Source organism: Macrobrachium nipponense, chromosome 41, assembly GCF_015104395.2.
Source record: "Macrobrachium nipponense isolate FS-2020 chromosome 41, ASM1510439v2, whole genome shotgun sequence".
Lineage (NCBI taxonomy): Eukaryota > Metazoa > Arthropoda > Malacostraca > Decapoda > Palaemonidae > Macrobrachium > Macrobrachium nipponense.
The window spans coordinates 20,155,207-20,179,805 of NC_061102.1; the positions used below are offsets into that span (position 1 = coordinate 20,155,207).

General features: G+C 33.8%; 1 pseudogene; it reads right to left on the minus strand.

The window, feature by feature from the left end:
* The window catches only part of LOC135212790 (nuclear pore complex protein Nup155-like), a 40,138-nt pseudogene extending 16,038 nt beyond the window's left edge, over positions 1-24,100 (minus strand).
* Positions 24,101-24,599: the final 499 nt, after the last annotated feature.

Here is a 24,599-nt window from a genome sequence, read left to right on the forward strand (position 1 = left end):
TTAAACTTAATTCTTTCTCTTATCTTAAAAGTGTCCCCAGTTTTTTGCTTTAAACGGAAACCATCAATTTATCATCTGAAGAAGGTTTCATTTTAGCACAATCAAAAATTGTCGCCTACATATTTTGCATATATTACCACGTTAAACCAAAAACAAAACTTTTTTTATATTTTGTTTATCATAAAAAATGGTAAATAAATTGTGTCAGTATGATTTTTGTTTATAAGTATTAGTGTGGTATTTGGTTTTTATGACCAATAATGTGTTCTTTTACAGCCATTATGCCCAATATATAATTGACCACTTCGGTATTGAATAGCCTAATTCTGAAACCATATGGCTGAGGACTGAATTAGTCACTCTTGAGAGGAAAATGTTTACATTTCTCTCCATAAAGCGGTTAAAACAGAAAAAAACAAATGTATTGCCATATATTATATTAATATTCGTCATGGGTGGTGGATAATATTGATAGTGAGCAAGAGGTAGAAACGTAAAATTTAAAAATTCCATTTAGCAAAATAATATCAAATATAATAGTTTAATAAATAAATGCTTTAGAATGTAACTTACTATGAGATTCAGGGCCTCTGTAACACGGTTTTTTCGCGATAACTTTTTATCTATGCATTTCTAAATAAATAACGCTTATTCAGAATACATATTATATCTACACATAAATTTTGACTATATTCTGCATTACGTAGGTTGAATAATTTTTGTACTTATAGATGTAAAAAGCGCCTTTTTTGAAGACAGGGCCAACTTACTCGGAGAGAAGATTTCGAACAGCACTCGTTATGTAACTTATAACAGCATTTCTTCCCTCTTTGTCGATGGATGATTGGCTATACGTAACGAAGGCTAAACCTCTGGCAACAATGACATACAAATTTAAATACAAGCAAAGCAGTACACCTTTATGAATTCCTGGAACCTCTCACTGATAATTGTCATAATGAACAAACCAACAAAATATGTTAATAAATACAAAAACACTAAGATTATTAGTCTAACTCTCCCCAAAATAAGTTTTCCTAAGAAATTACAGTCTACCTTATAGGTCACAATCAGATTGACAAGATGTAGGGAATAGTTGGTAATTTTTCAAAAACATAGTAGACAAGCTTGATTTGATAACTGCTATATCCAATGGTCACATTTTTATTTATTGGCTATCTACCTATTTACAAAAAAAAAAATAAAAAAAAAAGAAAAAAAAAAAAAAAGGAAAAAAAAAATTAAAAAAAAAAAAAAAAAAAAAAAAAAAAAAATAAGCCGGTACCGTATATTGGCTTCAAACCTTCACCAATAATTATCGTCAGAATGATGACTTCATGAGGCTCCACCCACTTTGGCCTCGTTATAATTCAGGATAACACTGAAGGCTACCATGGGCACTGTTGGATTAGAAAATTTGACATCTGTCTATAAAAACAAATTTCTCGAGTAGTTGTAAGAAGTGCTAAATGATCCTCAAGGATCCCAGCGGTTGGCCTAAACGTTTAATTCATGTATATTACTGCTATACGTTGCGGCGGCACTACTGCTACAGTAGTATTACTACGCTAGCACTGATACCCCACCCACATCTATGTATCGTTCCGCCATTCATAAAGTCTTTGGGTTTCAGAGCCGATGGAGTTTCTGTCTGATGGATGGGCGGGGGGGGCAAAACATTGCTTACGTAATGAATGTTTTTCGACTCTTGGCTCGTAATCATTGGCCATGGCGTCGGCTAGATCATTTTTACTCTATAAAATTAAAACTATCGGGTTAGGTTATTGATAATGCTGACAAAAATTTGTGTGTGGTTGTAAAATATACATATGTCAACTTTCAGCTACATCCGATGCTTTGACAAAGAGCAAGACCAAAAAAACCGTTCGTTTACAGAGACCCTGAATCTCATAGTAGTGTAATTAGCATCCAAAGCACCAATAAATACGTTCACACAGATGTCGTTACCAATTTCAATCATTCTAGGCGGCCTATGTGACAAGCAATAAACCCATTCATTTATTATAATTTCCTTCTCTGATATGTTTGAATTCTCTTTCAAATATATAAAAAAAATATTCTGTCAATCTGACGGTTTTTAAGATATTAAAAAAAATGAGCATATGCAAGATTTATAAGTTTTATCGTGCCTCAACACCAGTCTCCTCAAAATTCGGTGTTCCAGGCGTGCCAACCGAACTGCACTTCAAATGCATTTCACCACCCTTCAGTCCAGCAGAATGTATTTATTATTAATTCAAGGGAGTTTTATAATATTATTGGTTATTATATTTCATAGGCTAACTTAAAAAGAAGATTTTTTCCTTTAACACAAAGACCTTTAAACAAATGATAACCTGATAACATTAGTTGAGCCAAACTCCACTCACATATTATTTGCATTAAATATCAATCCTTATACAGATGATAATCGGCTGACACGGTTGGTAGGCCGTGCTACAATCAAACATAATGAAACATATCATAATGATTCGGACAAAATACTTAAAAACTTGCATAAAACAAGGTTTTTCTATGCAGTTTTACTTTTTACATGTGGATATAGATTCCAATTTTTGTATTATAAAAAGTTTTTCTCAAACTATTTACTGTACAGAAAATAAAAAGAAAAATGATCCGAAAACTATATATTTCACAAAGTGATGCAATATTTTATTGCATAATTGTATTATATCCCATTTATGTTAATGCAAAATTTATACATATCTTTCTACCTATGCTACTATCTAAATCTTTATTCTTTTGCCACAAATTGGAACTGATGGTTTCTCTACTTGTTTATTATAAAAAGATAAAACAAGCAGAATTACTGGTGTAAGCATACGTATAAACATGTGACAACTTACAAACAGCTGCTTCTCCAAAACACCAAAAAACACTCCTTCTTCTTCTGGCAGGTGTTATTGATCAAACTTATTCATAACAGCAGATGCAAGATAAACCAATAACAAATCTTGGCAACCTATTTTTTAGGTTCATGGCAAACTTATCATATTTCAAAATAACATAAATCAGTTCAAAATCATATAAATCAGTTATATGATACGGTAGCTTTTTAATGAGCCAAATGAGTTAAAAAAAACAAAAAAACAACTTATCTATAGTACAACTTACAGACACTGCTTCCTTGAAGCCATTTTCTTTCTCTATCATTTGTTACTGCTTGCCTTTGCAGCCAAGATAATTTCATTTGCTTTTGCAAGCTTCGCATCTTCTACTCTATACAAACCAGGGCATATGTCCCTCAAGCGTAGCGATATTGCATCAGCTGATGCATTATCCCCATGATACCTGCAAATTAATTGAATCTGTGTAAGACAACAAATTAATTGAATCTGTGTAAGACACTATATAGTATAAAAAAAACCTGCCTTTCATTTCATATGAGAAACAGCATGGATAAAAAGTTATACAAAAAGATAAATTTGTACTAATAAGGTAACTCTCATTACTTTGACAGACAATTCTGTTAATCTGTGACAGACAATTCTGTTGATCTGAGTAAGTGTTGAGTAAAATAAGAATAAATGATCAAATTATCCCATAAGCTAAAAGAATCCGCTATTACCTGGATAATCAACAGTTACATCATCATAATCATCTTCAACATTTTTAAACTGAGTTTCTTTACTCATAGGATTAAAGGTAAAACGTTTTCTTCAACTCTTAGTTCCTGCACATTCTACCTGAATTTCCATCTATGCCTTTCTCAGAAACTTCTGAACCTTCCCACTGTCCTTCACCCTACTCCTTCCAGCCTGAGAAGAGCCTTTGTTAAGCTCAGAGGTATATTTAATACTAGTCTGCTTCTCTAAATGGCTGCTCTCCACCCTTTCTCATCACATGCCCAACTGCTTTGGGCAAAGCTCTCAGTAACTTCATCTATACTGTATACCAAGTCTTTTCCCATACGCTACAGCAAAATGACCTCAGGGTGGTTTTTGCCTTTCATGAAAGGTGAAGATATACAATTAACCAAAGAATATACTCTACATGTGGCAATACTGTCCACTTTATAACATAAGTTTGCTATTAAGTTATGCTTACATGACACCTGCTCAGCTTTCCATGTATTTGGTTTTTAGGGCATGGTATAGGCTATTTCTGATTTCTGTTTTGTCATAAAGCAATTTTGAAAGGAATACTTCATTCATGTAATATGTAATACAATATGTTCATTTATATGTTACTATACAATATAATTTACAGCAAATTCCAAAATAAACATAACATTCATCATTCCAGATATATAAACTTACCTGTCCAAAAGAGACCATAATAAGGGCCCGACACACTTCACGTCCTGACAAGATGAGATCACGTAAGCTTATACCTCTCAACTGTTCTCGTATCTCCTGCAGGTAAAGAAAAAAAAAAAAAAAAAAAAATTTAAAATTACCATTATCTTCTGCAGGTAAAAAAAAAAAAAAAAAAAAAAAAAAAAAAAAAAAAAAAAAAAAAAAAAAAAAAAGTTAAAATTACTAATTTATAAATTACTTGCTCAGTCAACTGCATAAGCCTACATCCAATACTATCAAAATCTTAAAATACTGCATCAGCTCTGGCCCACCCATCTGAATGCTATGAAAAAGTGATTGTAAAGAAAATTTATGATACAACATGGCTGGCAGTTTACACCATACAAAATATTTCATGATCTGTTTAAATGTTTCTGGTACATTAATTTCAGATGAACTTAATATCAAATCCAATGAACATGAAAAAAACCTATAACAAGGTATTTTTAAGTAAATGAACTCATGCTTGGTACCATTTTTAATTTTGTTCTATTTTCTTTCTTTTCAAAATTTTGCTAGTGAAAACAGGGGTGCATCTTCAAAGAATTATTATTAATATGGCTTAGTTTTTCCAGACCTCTGAGTCTTAAGTAGAATTTTCAGAGAATGAACATACATATGCTAATTTACATTATTTACTTAATTTCTTACTATAGTGTACATGAAAAAATCTGCATTAAGTACTTAATTTAATCTTACTATAGTGTACATGAAAAAATCTGCATTAATGTTTTTAATATCTTACGTAAACAATACAAGGAATGTTTCTTGAACTGTTTTTGTCAATAGATATTCTTCAAAATTATTATTTTGGGGGTCTCTGAAAAGACAATGTCAGGTGCTAATGAACATTTTTTTTTTCTTTTTAAGATTACACTTATAGCCTGGTCTATGTTACTTTTCAGTAGGTTAGGTCAGCCATAGAAGGAATTCCAAATAATTAGCAATGCATGGTTTGTTTGTATGGTGTTTTTACGTTGCATGGAACCAGTGGTTATTCAGCAACGGGACCAACGGCTTTACGTGACTTCCGAACCACGTCGAGAGTGAACTTCTATCACCAGTATTACACATCTCTCAATAGCAATGCATGGGGAAGGTTGGGAAAATTAACTCTCACAAACTGGAAATAAAGTCAACAGGAGGGGAAGAAATCCCACTTTTAACTTTCAACAATCACTGCCATGAAAAATTTATATGTGAAAACAAGACAATAGTATCTTGATTTTAACAATGTTAAAGATAGAATTATATGCTTTTGAAGAAGTCCTCCAAAACTTACTTTCTGAATAGCAGATGTAATGGTGTTAAAGTTGTGAGTTGTTAGCAACGTCAGTAATCTCAATACTTCCAATGTCTGACCCAATAAGGACCTCAAGGCCAACAAAGATGCTCTCTCAGAACCATCTCCTCCATATCTTGTAATGTTTAAGCTTGTATTTGACCTGAAATATGAGCCAATATAATTCAAAGCTACAAATATTTTATTATATGTTGCTTTAGGTGTTAATCAAGGAGTTTCCCAATAAAATTGTGATACAATAATTAATTTATCTGTGGGTACCTAATTATATTTATAAAATTTGAGGAAGGAAACCAAGAAATAAGCACAACCATTCTGGATGAATAAAGAATAATATCTACACTGTGGTATCATCTATCCAAATAATGAATATAATAAATGAAGAGGAAAACTGACTATCAAATACAGTATTCGAATATATGGTAACCAAAGTACAACAATTTCCACTATATACAAATTCAGCAGAAGGTGAAATTATGATTTGCTTACTTCTAAATATAATTTCCCACCACATGAATTTTCCATGAGAATCATTCCTTAATTTTCTTGCTAGTCAGGTCTACACATTTTTATGATGTGGCATTTACTTATTAATTTCACAGTAATTTCAAAAGATTGTACTATTTCAAGATACATTTCCTTTACGTATGTGGGGGACTCATAAATCACTCATCAAAGTTGATTCTTTTAAGAAAGCATATGGGCACATCTTTCCCATTACCCAGCAAAATAAAAGGTCTTGGACACCCTTCATTTCTTCTATAATTCATAACACAAAGACTCATTACCACTCACTGCAAACACTTAAAAACAATATATGCAAACTTACGTGCTCAGAGAATGCACAGAAGAACCACCTTGGTTTGGTTAGTAAAAATTTGGCTAAAAGTTCAACCTGATTTGCCAAAAATCCAAATTCCTTCCTCAGCATTCATACAGCTCACAACCTAGACACATAAAACATTTGTATAAAGAATACGAGTCAGTTTCAGAGCAAAAACGTAAGAAAGTTTTTGTGTTTTTTTTTTTAATACAGAAACTGTAAATGCACAAAGATCCTTGGATCTTGTTTTTTTCCTACATATTTTGAAAACCAAGTCTATTTACTTATGCAGATATACCCAAATATAAAATTATACATACCAATAGTATACAAGTTCATGCAAATTTAATTTGTTCTCTCTCTTTAGTAATGTTAAATGAGTCTAAAACTGATAAAAAGACATATAAGTACAAAAATTAAATACAAACTAGATGAAAATATGATGTACAGCTATGCTCAGAACTGATGCTACATGATTGCATAGATTTCATTCAAAATTCAGTAACTGGCAACCCAACATGCTCCATTTTTGTCTTATTTTCAATGCAAACATGCTTGTTGCATACAATTAGGCCATAATATGTTCCATACGTGAAAATCTGTCATATATTTCAAAAATAAGTAAATGTCACGTGTAACCAAATTTCAGAAACATTTTCAAAAATTTTAAATTTTCATTCACTCATTGCTGATGCATTTGACCAAAACAAAGTTTTCATCAAACCTCAGTTCAAATGATAAATTAAAATAAAAAAATTCATAACGTAAATATTGCCTCCGCCAAAGCAAGCGTAAAATTTTAAAAAGTCCTATTTGATTGTTTTTTCAACCTCAATGCTAAAAAAAAATGTAAATATGTATATACAAAAGTGAGAATGTGCCTATTGACATTAACGTGTGAGCGGAGCGTGTGACGCAACCAGAACACCTGGTGTAACCTAGGTCTATAACATATATCGACAATGAAATTATCTTGTTAGAGGACTATCTGAATTTTCATATAAAATCATGTTATATTTCTTAAATACTTCAAAATAATGCAATTATTCTTTTGGCAAAGACAAGATTTTGTTTCTAGGCCTCCTGATGTGTTAGATTTCTTCACTTTACACATAGCATTCACATCTCTATATTAACAATTTCTGGCCAGAAAAGCAAATGAGGTTATCTATACATTCTGCATTTCAAGTTACTTACGAAAGAATAAATTATACACCAAAGGTGAACAGGATTTTTAAGAAAATATTTTAAACCAGTTAAAAAACAAGTGTTCCAAACACCTTGATATTAATGCTGACAGATATTTATTTTAATAGTATCTTCTCCATACAATCAAAATCATCACCTTCTATTATTCCTCAAAGAACAGGTAATCTCTAGAAATAAATTCAGTAGTAACAGAGATTACATCTCAGAAGGCTTAAATTATTTCTTTAGGCCCTATAAATAATTTTGCAACTTCCAAGCAGTTTAAACACAGCCTCAAACTTCAACATTCAAAGAAAACTTGTAATTCATATTCCTAATTACAATATGTTGTCATGATGACTGTTGAGCTTATTAAATCTACTGTTATAATGCTGCGGAGGTAGTTATTTTGCCCAGCCTGAGGAGCTAACCTTATCACACCGTACCTTGAACTAAGCAAAAAAAAAAAAAAATTCAAATCAAACACAGATTACGAATGATACTACTGCATAAAAGGGATCATATTCATATAACCACTAGAAAATAACTGCTAGCTATGAATATGCAAACTTATTGACATATGACATTAGAAATGATAAATTTAAGACTACTTGGCAAACGTTACGTTGAGTTTGAGATTCTGGACGATGCAAAAAGAATCATGTTGCGTCACATTTGAGCATCACTGTACAACTGCAAAATTTTCATCTTGAGAAACTCACCCGAGGAAACTTAAATTTCAAAAGGTCATCAAACATTATGTCTTGTAATTCAAGAGTACTATTACATAGTTTTATACAAGACTTCTCATTAAAAATAACTTTCTGAAGAATATAAATAATATGAAGTATCCCTCACACAGTTAAAAAAATCTAAACAATCAAGAAAATTGATAGAAAAACCCTAAAATAACATATTGTTTTAATTGAACTATGCTTAACTTTAAATAAGCCACTGTATTTTACTATAAATACATCATTATTATAAAGTAGCATAACTAAACCACTATGCCGGCCCCACAGAGGCAATAACCTATTGTCTGTGGTATTTTACCATTCCCTTACATAATGTATATACTTTTTATCTAAAAATAGCAACCTGTACACTGGACAAAGGTTTGAGCAAAAACCACAAGAAAGCTTTGCTCAAAAATATCTGACAAAATTGACAATTATCCCAAAGCCTACCATCCCACATGACTTCTGAAAGTAAAATGTTTTGGCTCAGCAGTCTTTGTAAATTGTCTGATACAAATGATTATCTTAGTATAAAACAGTCACTAGATATCCCTGCTTACTAGCCTTATAAAAACAACTTGTTAAAGTTCAGCTTGACTTACAATGTGTTTCCACCAGTTTAAGAAATGTCAGTAATATTTAAGACCTTGTAATTTAAACATACAGCCTCAGGAATAGTATAGGAATGCAGCACTTTATGTACTACTTTAAATGACCATGAACTTACCACTGGTTTGCCATCAACAAGCATTTCTCTAGCAACTGGAGTACCCCAAGCTGGACGCAGTATTCTTGCCATGAACAAATACAAAGCATTGTGTAGGGGTGAGAACATTGTATCTTGTAATGTTGTATTCTGCCCAATTATTGGTGTTGATACTTGAGTAGGCTGAAAATCTGTAATTATTGTTAAGTTTACTATAGATTGTAAAACTTTAAACATAATAATATAAGTAAAAATACAACAAGCCATAAGTTGTGGCCTGTTTTAGTTTTTATTAGTTAGGGGGTTCAAAATCAGGGACGGTATGAACTGTCATTATTATTATATTATTATTCTGCAAAGCTAGTTTAAAATTATTAGTCATGTTTCAGTTACCTTGCTAAGCTCTTCCTAAAGATTTGGTTAAACTGTCTGATTAGAAATTATCTGTTGTTACAACTAAGTTTATAAATGACAGTGAAAAATGGGGCTACGTATAGCTGCATATGGTATTTGATTATGTAAATATGCCATACTTCATAAAAAATCATGGAAGTTTTGGGAATTCCGTACAAAACCTGACCATATGACAAAATGGCAAATTTTAATCAATTTGCATTTTTCATAGCTTACAAACTTTTGGTGGAAGCTGATCACCGACCAAGCTTGGGATCTCTGGTGCATCAGTCTTTCTTGACAGCCTTAGTGATTACCTGCATTGTGCTCTCCTTCCCAAGCCAGCTGCTTTGTTTTCCCATTATTTCTTTTGCATTTTAGAGAGGAGAGAGAAAGAGAGAGAGAGAGAGAGGAGAGAGAGAGAGAGAGAGAGAGAGAGAGAGAGAGAGAGAGATGAGAGAGAGAGAGTGTGTGTGTGTCCTTTGATCATGGATTCCTCCGAGAGTTCCAAGTCCCGTCAAGTCAATGTAGTGTCTGTGAGTTCAGGGATTTCCATGTTCCTGGTTTTAAAATAACCACCATGAAGTTCTTTTCCCCTGATAACATCCTCTCATGCTGCCCATGGACCACAAATCATCTTGAACTTCAAGAAACTTCACACAGCTTTGAAGTGACTCAGACACTAAATTGACAACCCAAGAGAATTCTGGAAGGATCAATTCAATATCTTTTGTTTAGAAGTTTCATCCTTACAGACATTGCAATTTGTGTCTAACATGTTTCATGACAATGCATTGTATCACTTTAGGAAGACCTTAAAGACATCAGAAACTAAATGTCTCTGGACAGTTTTTGTTGTGCAACAGGGGTCCAGTGACACTCAAGCTAGTCCTAGTGCCAGTAAAAAATGAAGTGGGGAAAAGTAACCCAAGACAGTGCCACTCAAAAAACCATGAGAAGTAACCCCAGATAGATTCTTGATACCTGAAGTCCTTCTGAAGGGGGATTCCCCTTCCAAACAATAACCTCTCCTCCTCCCTCACATCCTCTCCGTCTTCCATACGTTCAGACTTCACGGGAGGTTTTCAGAACAGATTACTACGTACGAAAACCGAGGTTCTACTGTATATGGTGTCCCTGATTTTAGGTTATAATTACCATAGTTAATTCCCAAAGAACAAGATTTTCCTTGGATAAAATGGCTGGTCCCCTTTCAAGAAGTCCATTCAAGCAGTTAGATAAAAAATAAAAAATCACACCGATATGAAATAATCCAACCCCATTAAAAAGAACACAGAAAGACTAGTACATATATTTATTGTCATTAAAGAATACTACTTTTCACTTTCCATAACTTATTAACAATATAAGTAGTACACCCCATTCTACAAGACTAATATCAACACTTACTGTAAGTTGAGGGTGTTTGAAGTGGAAACACAGGTGGTGTCGACACTGGAGCAGCTGTGGAGCATTAGCTCCATATAAAACAAGGCTCTTGTAGCCCATTCAGCTACCTGTGGGATAAAACAGTAGTCACATAACAACCTTTTTTCATATAATTTTTCCATTTTTTTTAACCATCATATTCAATCTACTGGCTATCTAGGTTTAAAAAGTATCATACTCTTAAAACTAAACTATATAAAAAAGATTACAAAACATTACCCACCTGTGCATTCTGATTATTAGCTTCTGTGGCCAAATAATGGCAGTTGCACAAGCCTGGGTTGGGGTCATTGCTGAGAAAAAGTCCAAAAAAAAAAAAAAATTTTATTATAGATGATTCTGCCCCACCAGCCTCTTCTAATAATTGTCTTAGTTGATCTACCTGGGCGCTGGAAAGTGAGAATATGAGCACCATTTGCAGAAAGCAAGACCAGTTGTCGTGGGGCCTGCTGGGTGTTGGGTGACAAGCGAGGTGGTTGTGTTCCCTGAAATAAAAACAGTTTCCATGACAAACTAAAACCATATACACTTCATTCATTATAAAGAAATGAAATAGTAGCCAATACTCAAGACAAATTTTTTTAAGTACTGAAGCTCCTGCTTAGAGTGCCACTGTCCCCAAAATAATTTCAAAAAGGTTCTTTGACACTGTGATTTTACTGTATAAACTTTACTTGAAAAAAAAAATTATTTCTATCGAAACCAGCTACATTTAAAAAAAAATCTCAGACTTTCCTTTGAGAAATAAAGAAGAAATACTTAAAGGTCATGATGACCTGGAGGAGGGAACTTCTTGTAAAAGTAATGGTTTGTATTAAGTACTAGATTTATTTTCAAGAACAGTATTTGCTTCACCACAATCTTACAAACATAGGTGGGAAGTATTTGAGCTTCTGTCCTCCAAACAAGAAACATACATTGACCTACTTAATGGACAAGGCCCTTGTCAGTAAATTTCTTGCAATGAATACCTGGAATTATGGAAGTATGAGCACTTTAATCATCTATACAGCATAGTAAGAGGAAGGATGAAAACCTTTTAGGGTAAAGATTAAGATTCTACTTATAAACACATTTTCCCCCTTAAGAATTATCAAAACTTGGCCTACTACCACCATAGTTCAAAAGAAAATGTATCACAAATTATCAACTGGCATCAAGATTTCCTCTGAATAAATATGGAGCTTGATAGTGCCCTTTATTGTTCCACAATTACTGTTATTTACTGTACCAGAGAAGCATTTATTCAAAATATTCACAATACTATTTTGTTTTCCGCCTATAAGCTAAATGTACAAGTAGATTACAATTTTAATCATGTACCCACTAAAGCTTTTGCTCCAACTTACATAGCAATACACTGTTCAGTGGTTTGGATGTTAGTGTTAGGTGAAAAAAGAACATTGTACAGTTCTGTAAGAATAAAAATGCATTAAAGGGAATGTATCATTGGTTTTGCAGTTTTCGAACCTGCAATTTTAGTTATATTGATTATGTACTTTAAGCAGATAAAAACAAAAACATAATGAAACTCTACTACAAGTAATTTAACCAGACCACCAAGTCAAATGCAGATATACTATATATATGAAAGGCATATTGTAGTATTCTTTTCAATGTAAATTCTGACAAAAACCGTAACAATAACATAACAATTGTTCCTATAAGGATTTTTTTCTTTTGTGGGATAGAGGTAAGCTGACAAGTAACTATAATTTACCCCCATCGTCAGCCAATATAAACCAAAACAAAATTGTCAAGGAAACTTTGCAATTCCAGATTATCACAATAAAGCTTCAAATGCATAAATCATCTTCACTGTAACTATAATAAATAGGGGTTAGCAACTTTATAAACTTTATTGGCTAGAGTGGCTGGGTATCTATAATAGCATCACAAACCCTCTGAGTTAGTAATTCATTAGCAATATGATTTTAGAACAGATATATATGGGACCCACTGAACTGAGTACAGGAGCTTTAAAATTATGGTCAGAATAGTATAGAAAGCAAAACAACACAACCCTCAAAGTTAAACATCACACAGAATTGGAGGGAATAATCAAACAATACCTTCTCATGTCTCTGCAGTTTCCTTGATCATAATAAAACTGTACAAGAACTGCAAGGAAAATTGTGATCACTCTTTAATCCCTTCCCACCCAGCTGACGCAACCGCTTGAGAGTAGACTATACCAAATAAAGACCCACAATCAAGTATCACAATCAGAGTATGCTTTTCTTCATTATTTATGTTTCTTTATTGATTATAATGTAATATGAAAGTGAATGTATGTGTATATATATCTATGCATGAATTTGTATATATATGTATGCATGCATGTATGTACTCTCGGAAACTATGTATATAGCTATATCCGTGACTTATAAATGTTATTTTTTATTATATACTTTATGCAAGTATTGTGTCCCTCTGTTTATATACCGTATATACTCGCATATTATGCGACTTTTGAAACCTAATTTTGAAGGTAATTTTAAAGGGGTCGCATCATAAACACGCGGTATAAAATTTGCGTACTGTCTATGCTTTCCCAAATCGGCAGATTGCGATAGTTACTACCGGAGGAAAACAGTAGATCTTTTAAAAAGTTATGCTTTACTTGTACTTCACTATATCCAATAATATTGTATGCATTCTCATATTACTATTGTATTTTAAAATACAAAAGAGCGATCGTGCGCCATTTGCATTATTTTGGTTTATACAGCATGTTTAACTGTTCTAGACTAACCATCTATAATTTCCAAATCAGTTGTTAAGGCACAATACCGAAGGAATTTTTACTTTTTTGTTTTACTCGGTAAAAGAAACATTTGTTACTTGAACTATTATTTTTATTTTAGGATACGCAGTTAAGTGAAAATTTATTAAAGTAAAAAAAAATGCATAAAATTAATAAATTAAAATCCTCCCAAGTCACTCTCCGTGTCCGTACCATCAAATACTGCTCTGAATTCTTCGCCATGAACGCAGTCATATTCGTCATCTTCCAGTTCTTTGGATCATTTTCATATATAGTCCTTGTCACCGTGGCGAGCTCTCTGGCGTGGCTTTTAGATCTGCCCTTATGCTAAACACAACTGCCCGTGTTTGACAGACCTTTGAATGTCCTTGAGACAAACCCCGAGGCTATAATTATAAGATTATAAGGAGTTTTCATTCCCAGGTACTTTAATCTCCCTATTCGGCCCTGCTCTCTCTCTCTCTCTCTCTCTCTCTCTCTCTCTCTCTCTCTCTCTCTCTCTCTCTCTCTCTCTCTCTCTCTCTCTCCTAAACCTCAGCTGTCCGAGCGAGAGCTTTTTTTATGGGACAACATAGGCCCGCATTTCGCATTTTCCATACCTAATTATTTTTGTATACGATTGCCCTTTCTCGGCTGTGAAGTTGATGTCTATCCATGGCTGTGAGATGACCAGGAATAACTTTGAGTCGGTGTCAAAGTCACTCCACACTTGCAGTCAGGCCAAAACTTTGCATTCAGCAATATTCAGTCATTGTTTCCTATCTATTATTTTGTCTCAGAGAGAGAGAGAGAGAATCTGTTTGTATACGATTGTTTATTTTCTCGCTCGTCAAACTTACTCTGTTATGCTTTATTTCATATTTCCTTGCTCACCAATTTATTCTATACCTACGATATTAAGAAATCAAGATATGTGTAGAAGGGAGAACTGCCTCCAGACTGTACAGTCATATGGATTTAAACGCACGCGGAACTGGTTGAAATATTCGCAACAGCACCAGATGAAGATTGCCATGGTGATAGAAAATCTGACTCCGTTTTCTTGTTATTGCATAAAAAAAAACTTTATCAATCGTGAACCTACGTAATTTTATTTAGAATTCTGCGTAACGGAAAAGATAATATTTGATATCTGTAATGGGAAAAAAAATGGTTTTGATCTCTGTTGTTGTTATAAATTTGGCAGATATGCGATCAAACACGTGGGAGGACCAAAACAGCACAGCCAGAGAGCTCGGCTCATTTTGTAAATACTATTGTTTTGGCGTATTATAGGCTTACCCAATTCGTTTGGGTGTGCGCTGCAGCTGCTGCTACTGCTACTCAAATAATCGCATTTTTCTTACTAATCCCAAGAGTTGACCATGGAAAATCCCAAGATAATAAAATAATTGACATATGCCAAGCCTTGGAGTCCTAAATATTTACTTTGTCTATCAGAAAAGATACTGATAATTGAATTGACGGTATCTTTTCTGAGAGAGAGAGAGAGAGAGAGAGAGAGAGAGAGAGAGAGAGAGAGAGAGAGAGAGAGAGAGAGAGAGAGAGAGAGTATAATGCAGTGTGTTCATGCTTGTTAAAAATGTGCAGTACGGGTAATTCATATCTGGAAGAAAGAAAAATGTGAATTTTGTTGCTGTCAGTCGCATGGACTAAATTTACAAAGAGCAGGGAACAAATCTTGACATTCCTCGAGAGATTAGAGAGATGAACCAAGGCCATCTAGGATGAACTCTCTCTCTCCCCTCTCAACTATACTGTAAGTGTTAACTTGAGTCTCTGAAACCAATAGGTATTAGGTCAAGCGCAACTGTGTGTGTGTGTTGTGTGTATGTGTATGGGCATACTGTTAAAAAATGTGTCTGTACCTACAGGTAATAAATTACCCTACATCTTGAAAGATAAAACAAACAAACAAATTTTGTTGTTGTTAGTCGCCGGGGATATAAAGTGTGTGACCAGCGGACAGAAAGATTAACATTTTTCCAGAGATTAAAGAGCTGAATTTTTTTTTGAAGCTAATGTCAACCGCGTTAGTAAAATAGGTATCATCTTTTAAAGAATTTTTTTTCTTTCTTTTTGCGGAAGAATCTTCAAACCATTTTGCATTCATTCAAAGTAATGAGAAGGAATCATTCTATTCTTCATGTAATCAGTAAAATACTTACACTAATAAAAACTAAAACTACGTATTGTATGCAAAACACACATCATCGTTAGCTTCGCGTGTGTAAACGATCATTCTAAGAAATTCACTGAGTAGTATAACTAACACCTGATTGTTGGTGGTAGCCATGGTGATCTGTTATCCAATGACTGCCCTCTGCTTCTGTTCTATTTATAGACATGCCGTGGATGGCTCTAGTTTTGAACGTTACCATGTTCGTGATTTTCTGACTGCTGACGGCAAAAATTACTCAATATTTTCTTTATATAATTATTTCTTCGTGAAAACAATAATATATATGATCATTTTAACTTTAATGTATAGTGGTATGAAAAATACCAGTGTGTCGTAGCGATGCGTCATCATATAGTGGTATGAAATACCACATGGTGTTGTAGCGATACGTAATCACGAAGTACAAATCCTTTTCCGGACCCATCCTCACAAAATTTTACGACTCTTCAACTTCAAGATCGATATGGTGAAATATATTATATAGTCATACTTATTGTTAAAATTCACAAGTTTGAACTGCAAAACATTATTATATTTTGATTGTCATGTACATATATTTTTTGCGTTTTACGGAATGTTTGTTTTGAAAATAATAGCTATTAGTGAACATATGGTATTAATTGTCCAACTATTTTTGTTATAGGTGATCTTAGTTATCTCCACATTCATTTAACAGTATTATATTAATATTTATTTAAATAAACTGTAATTAATAAATAACAATAATGAAAACATAAAGGGAAAAATTTTTTTTGCTGCAGTAGTGATGTTTGTTTGATTATGCATCTGACCTCACATTTCCGAAAATCTGAAAAATTCCAAAAACCGAAACATCGGAATGTGTGTACTGCACATTTTTTTTTTAAACACACACACAATGTCTACACATTTACTGATACCCGTTGGTGAAAGACTCAAATTACGTATTTATTCCTAAGAGAGAGAGAGAGAGAGAGAGAGAGAGAGAGAGAGAGAGAGAGAGAGATAGAGAGAATGATTTAAGACTCCAAGGCGCGTTTTTTTACAATTATTTTATTTTATTATCTTAGGATTCTTTTTTAATCTTGAGGTTTTATATTAAATTCTCGAGATTAGTAAGAAAATTACCGTAACGTTGACTAGCAGCAGCACACATCTGAATGACTTCGGCCATTAGCATGCTAAACCACCAACCTTATGAACTGACGCTCTTGGAAAAGGAACTGCATGATACATGAGATACAAGACAAAACACTGTTTATTGGTGAAAATTTGGGGGTCGCATGATATGCGAGATCGCACGTTACTCGAGTATATACGGTATATGTTCCTATACAAACACACACACACACACACCTATAATACATATAATATATATCTAGGGAAAGATACACGATCTTGCCCATAGGACCATTGCGGTAGGTACTCAAGTGCCATCGCTTTTGGTTACCCGGTATCGCTCAGAGCCCTATCCCTTTCATTTATCCAAGAACACAAAGTATCCATCCATTTCTTAATCCATAAAATATTCAAATGCCACATCCGGTGAAGGAAAATTATCCTGAGACAAATAAGCATCCACCCCGTGACTGGGATCGCCGAGGGAAGGAACAGGATCTGGCCGAGAATCATCAAAGATGTCGGACAACAAACTGCCAACCTTCTTCTGTGACTGGCTCAATATCGTCAAATAATTCGCAATCACTCACTGATTGCACGCTATCTGATCTCACTTTCATCAGATTCCCCTGGTACATATATTTTCATCTGAGGAATCTCCAGAGTCACCTATGACTAAAAAATATGAGCGGAAATTGATAAAGAAGCAACCGCAACGCTAATCAAATGAATTCTACAGTCACATTATTGTCTATATGCGAGTCGACATTTTTGCTTGAGTGATAAAGAACGGGAAAAGACGGAAAGATTGAAATACTGAGCTTCCATTGGTGAATATGGTGACGTCTCAATTACGTCACTGAACATGTCACGAGATGCCTTACTCCTTCTCTCTGATTGGCTATTGGGCAGAGCTTATGTTCAACAAAGGATGAGAGAGCATATCCCAGCAACAAGAAGTCTTCAAATACTCAATCCCAGCTCTTGGTACAAAAAGAGAGTGGAGGGACATATTATGCTACGGTCCCTGGGATTTCTTGCTGGCTATCAAAGTGACGTAGTACATACTTCTTGGGTGGGAACGGGTTTAGTAATAGTCTCTTCATTGTCAGAGGCTTCTATTCCATTTTGAACACTAGTGGAAGAAAGAAATATAAAATTTTGCCCAAAGGCCAAGCAATTGGACCTATGAGGTCATTCAGCGCACAAAAATTGACAGTAAGAAGGTTTGGAAGGTGTAACATGAGGAAACCTACCAGCTGCACTATGAAACAACTGTTAAGAGAGGGTACATAGTCAGATGGAAGAAAGAATGTATGAACAGAGGTACAGTAAAAAGAATGAGAGAGGTTGCAGCTAGGGGGGCCAAAGGAACAATGCTAAGAACCCTTAAGTAATGCCTACAGTATACCATGTGAGTGTACCACAACAGCAATAACCCATAACCCGCCGGGTCAAACACTAGAAGCAGAAAGTCCCCAATGAGATGGAAGATTGGTGTTCAGAAAATTGATCAGGCATCATATAACAATAAAACTGGGAACAGCTACTCTTAGATGTACTTATTCAAATGCTATATCTCAATTTGGCTTCTTTAATAAACTACTGTTGCAAGACCAATGAGAATTTAGCAAAGAAATGCATACACATTTGTTAAACTACTTAATAATCATGTAATAATATGAAGTATTTCTTTATAACAACTTCATCAAAGGAACTGTCATAGATGTATTTATTTTTTAAATACATTTTCAAATTATTTTTTATTTCCTATAGGAACTAAAAGTCTTCAGTACTAGAATCTTACTTTGTTATTCACAATTATAATCACTATTACAAAGGATCCTGCATTTCTGCCTTAGCAAATACCCTAAGTAGTTCATGGCAGCAATTCCACAACGACAACTGGAATTTGATTAAAGAAAGAAGAAATAAAGATAAAGTAATAAGAAAGCATTAAAAAAATGGTATAGAATCATATAATATTACTGTACTTTCTTTTTAAGATACAAAAAAAAATTTTTTTTGTAGCATATATATCAATCATAAATGTGCTGAACTTTAATCCACTTACCTGAGCTGTTGGAGGGTTGAGAGCGGAGCACCATAATTGTGGTGTGACATCAGCCAGAGCCCACACATATCCATCAACAGCATGAGTGCTCTGAGACTCTGCCAGAGTTGGATGATAAGGGTACTGGGTCGTGCTCATCGTCCATATGGTATCTGCCTCATTGCTTTCATTGGAACACAGTACACAGGTTCCTGTACATAATTTTCTTCAGTCATTACTGGATAACATCATACACAGTATAAAAAAATTAAAAATCTACAAGATCTTTCCAATTACGTAATGTGTAATTGAAAGCATTGCATTATTCTACAGCTCTCCAAGTTTGTTTGTTCTATTCAAGAAAAAAACATTTTTTAACCCACCAAGCTTATGTCATTAATAGTTTATATGCTGCATTTCATAAACAGTGAAGAATGGCCACACTGCAGCACACATCATTCATGCAGAGATAAAAAAATATCCTTACACAATGTAGCAGGTACTAGGTCTTCTTACTGGTATGCAAAAACACTAATCTCACTTCTCCAGGTCTGTGTGGTGAACAATAGTTTAGTACTGTGACAATATTACTTCCTTTATAAATTTCAGTCACTTGAAAATTATTTAAAATTCCTGATAACATGTATTTGCCTTTTAGATGGTTTTTTTCAATTTTTGTTTTATGAACAATCAAGATCTGGAAAAAAAAAGTGTGATGCTCAAATCAATCTCAGTGAGTAGAAATCTTAAAGTTTTTAGCTTAACTTTCATTACCCCAACTGCCTTGGGATCCTAATTAGCACTGAGATATCACAAACCAACTTCAGTATCAGGTAAGTAGTCCTACTTCTTCATAAACCATCAGCCATCAACCACTGCATAGTGCGAGTACAGTTTCCCCGTTACATCTAATCTCAGGATTTCAGCAACCTACTACAGACCCCTTATTTTACAGCAATTGCAAAGTTTTTAATCAACAGTTGCAAGTTAATACTGGTTTTTCTTCCTGACCTTATGTCTTGTATTATAAGATTCTCCTTTATAGAAAATCATCCTTCCTACGCTGTAATTCAGGTTATGTAAATGATAGGTTTGTCAGAGAAACTTAATTTCTCTTGAACTAACTTTTTTCTTTAATACAAGCAGAACTTGCTGGTAATAGCTAACCCATCCAACCCTAATGATTTCTAGATTACATGAGAAGTTAGGTTCTCACCTAGTCTGAACTAAAGGTCCACAGGGGTATATGTATAAACCTTTTGACTCAGCAATGCTGATCACAACTGTCAGCTATGTAAATGATTGGTTTGTACTGGAAAATAAATTATGTTTCCAAATAACTTGCTTTTTTCACACAATAAAAACACTCACCATGATCCCTAAAACTGTACTAAACTTCAGTAAAACAAGGGTAAAACTGAGGATCAATAAAAATAAACAACTTTCCAATAAATGACAGTAACAGTGAAAATGCTAAAAAAAAAAACAAAAAAATCATCAAAGCACTGATCTTGATAAGAGATATTTTGGTATGGTCACCGGAATTTTTTTAAGCTTTTTATTTAACTGTCAAATAATGTGCTGAATGAAAAAAACAAAAAAAAAAACAATATGGTAGGCTGAAGTATTCTTAGCCAGCTTAAATACCTTCCTTATGCTTCCTCTTATGCCTACAAAATACAAATTTTAGGAAGTCTATATTATTCTATTATTACTGAACTATTCTTATTTATTCATGAACTGATTTTTTTAATAATACATAAACATATGAGTGCATAAAAATATCCAGGCTGAAATTTAAACCTAAAATTATATACGGACAAACGAATGAAAAGAATTTGCAAAAATTTTTTTATTTCTCTTTATTAATACTTTAGACCATATATATTTTATTATAAAGAACACACCATCATCTAGTTGCAAATACAGAAATAAAATTAATTTATTACTTTTTATTGAACAAGTAAAAATGAAATTTTTAATCAATTTGTATTTTTCATACTAACAAACCTGAGGTCTTAACATTAGGATAAATAACTTAGCGCCAGCTGAAAACTAGTAAGTTAAAAAAAAAAATTGTGTACGCAAGGGACTATTGGCATCTGTGCTTGGCCACGAGTCGTGTGGAGCCACCCATATACCCCCCTTTAACTCGTGACCCTGTTAGTTATTTTCTTACCGCCTTTAACAGAGGACATGCTTTGCTTCCATCCTTTTAAACAGTTTGTCAATGAGACTGACATGTATGTACACAAATAACAATAATGACTTATCACAAACATTAATGGTTATAATTTTTCTTGGAATGAAATAGAAAAAAATCACTTACCATGTGAATAAAGGGCTTTATGAACTTTTGTTGGTCGGTATAACAGTGGCGTTGGCTGCAAACCAGGAGGAAGGACGCACATGCAAGAGCAAAGTTGTGAAGGACGTTGACCAGGTCCACCCCCATTTATATTGACAGTTGTATAATAAAGCCGTACTCCTGTGCCTGAAATGTTACATGATAAAAATGATTGAGCAATTTAATATTATATTATTTGGTGTCACAACAACATGGGTTACCAACACCAAAAACATTAATTAATGTTTTCTCATAAGGTAAAAAAATTGTAAGTTTATTGAAATAATTAAATTAATTTTTCAGAACTGAAGTTGAAATAGAAAAATTAGACATTTTTTCTATATGTTTGGCCTGTGAAATCTTATTGAATATACTGGAAAATTTAATTTCCTCCTCTTTCCTTTTATTTCAATCACTGACTAAAATTTTCATCATCATCACGGATAAATAACTCTTTAACTTTGGATCTGTGAGAACTGGTTATAATTTTTTATAATGCCAGGCAAAACTTAATGGACAATAGCAGGTATATATGACCGCTGAAATGTCTCTTAAAGTCCCTTCCTTGTTAACTTTAATTTTCATTTTACCTAATATTGCAATGAATAAAATAATCCTTAACACACAGAAAATTAAAACTTCACTCTATTGATATAGAAGCATTCCAAGTGCCATAAAGGGTATTCCATGAGCTGAATGCACAGTGTTTCTTACCTGTGACAACTACCAAATGAATATGCGGAGACTCATATGTGCTAATAGGGCAAAGACTCACAACAACCCTTGAAATTTGACTTATCAACAGTCCTGCAAAGGAATAAAAACAAAACAGATTTTAGCTCGAGAACCGTTGACAATATACAAAGCTAACCATAATTCACTTTGCCAAGCCAATTAGAAAATATATTTTCCTATAGGGTTGCCACTTGAGAGTGCTATCTGCAGCTTATCTTTTGCTGACTTTTATTATATTTACTTGATTTAACTCCCACATTTTAGTGGTCTCATTAAAAAAATCAATTAACAATGAAAAATATCCCCCCCCATTCAAAAGCAAAGTTTTCCTGAAGCCACTCTACTAGCAGGAAGGTCTTGGCATAAATGGAAGTCAGTTCAAGTACAAATTCATCATTCCTTACTTTGCAGCTTGGAGAGCAGCATTTCATTATGTTATTGTGAGGAACTGATACAACCCTGCAGTACCCTTGCCATCAGCATCTAAATCATAAACTGTGATGGTACCTTTGTCACTAAGAGTATACAGTATATCTTGGTGTCATCAACCTCAACCTGGAATTTAGAAAGAGGCATTATCATTATTATTATAGAATTATTATTATCATAATCATAATTTTAATTATTATTATCCATTATTACTACTAAGTTTAACAATGACCATTTAATTACATTTCTATTCAAAACTGCATGACCAAAAAGATATAACAATACATCACCAATTCAAAAGGGAAAGATGGATGCCTTCTCTCCTAAACAGGCATGACAACCACTCTTCTCCAAATATTTCTCATGTCACTTCATGAGAGGTGATACTGAACCAATTAAGAGCTATGCATCAAAGTCATCTGAAGCACTCTAGTCTACTAAAGATTGATATAAATCCCGCCTTGCCCAAAACTTTGACAAAAATATTCTTCCTCCAAACAAAACAGGAATTTCCTGATGGATGACGAGTAGGCTGGGATGCAGAAATAAGCAACATGCAGAGGCTACAGATGCAAGATAGTCACCCATCCCCCTATGATTGTCTGATTACTCTACCATCCTCCATCCTGAAGAGGTCAATGGAAGGACTTTGTTCAAATGGTACTAAGGTAGAGTTTTTGAATTATTGCCAGTACCTTGTCATCCAAAAATTTGAAAACGTCCAGGATATTACCTGCTGCATTTCTAAATCTGCTCAGGATGCAAGGTCAGAGGAGGACTTTTTTCTAAAAAGGGAAGTGTGTTACAAAGGCAAGTCTGTCACAAACTTGTACACATTTATCCCACAAGACATCAGCAAGAATGTCTGGCTGCAATTGCTAAAGGTAAATGAAAGTCAGTAGCTGGGAGCATTCTCCTTGGTCTTTGAGATAGATATGTTGTTTCTAGGCATGCACCAAACATTAATGCATTTCTATTTAATACATTTATATATAATTTTTTCACATACCTGGCTTATAGGATCATCTTCAGCAAAAAAGCAAGGAAAGGCAAGATGTATGACAAGGTCGATCTGTGATTAACCTTCTGACACTTCCGAGTAAACCAAACCCCCATCTTCTGCCTTTGAGGACAAATATTGTAAAAATTATATAAATACATAAACCAATGCATGGTAAGTCCAAATAAAACGAATATAATTTTCAATAAGCTGAGCAAATTGGTTTAACAGTAGAAATACTTATCATAAAGCTTTTTAACCTAGAACTTTCCAAGATACAATATTAAATACTGTCTATACATCATTAAAACACAAACAGAGCAGATTATATAATCATTACTTATGTACTTGGATACTGTGCCAAATTTTGACATTTAAAGCACCTGGACTTAGGATCAGCCTGCTACAAATCTACTTTTAAATATCCTTACTTGGTAACAAGTTCATAAAGGCATCCATCCTTTGCTCCCATAAACACACGGCCATCAGCTGTGCCTGTGATGGTGAGAATATACGAGCCATCCGCTGGTACAGAGAAGAGTGGCTCAGGTAACAAGTGCATCCCAGAATAACGTCAACTGAAAGATTGGCAATATTAAGTTAATGCAGATACCTTTAGCAATATACAAGAAACTTATTTAAATAATAAATATAAATGGTCAGAAGCAGTAAATCCTAACAAAAAACTATACATACATATATATATATATATATATATATATATTATATATATATATAGATATATATATATATACAGGCGGTCCCCGGGTTACGACGGTTCCGGCTTACGACGTTCCGAGGTTACGACGCTTTTTCTTGAATATTCAATGGAAAAAAATCCGTCCTGGGTTACGACGCTTGTTACCGAGGTTACGACGCTGACGCTTCCGACGCTCCGAGGTTAACGACGCTTGTTTTAAAAAAACTAAAAAACATACTATGATAAAACTCCTTTATAGTTTAGCACAGTATATTAATAAAAATAAGTTCTGGTTAGATTACAACAAAAATTTTGAGGTTATGATGATTTTCGACCCTTTTTTTATGTCGTATTTTTCTATGTTTTTAGT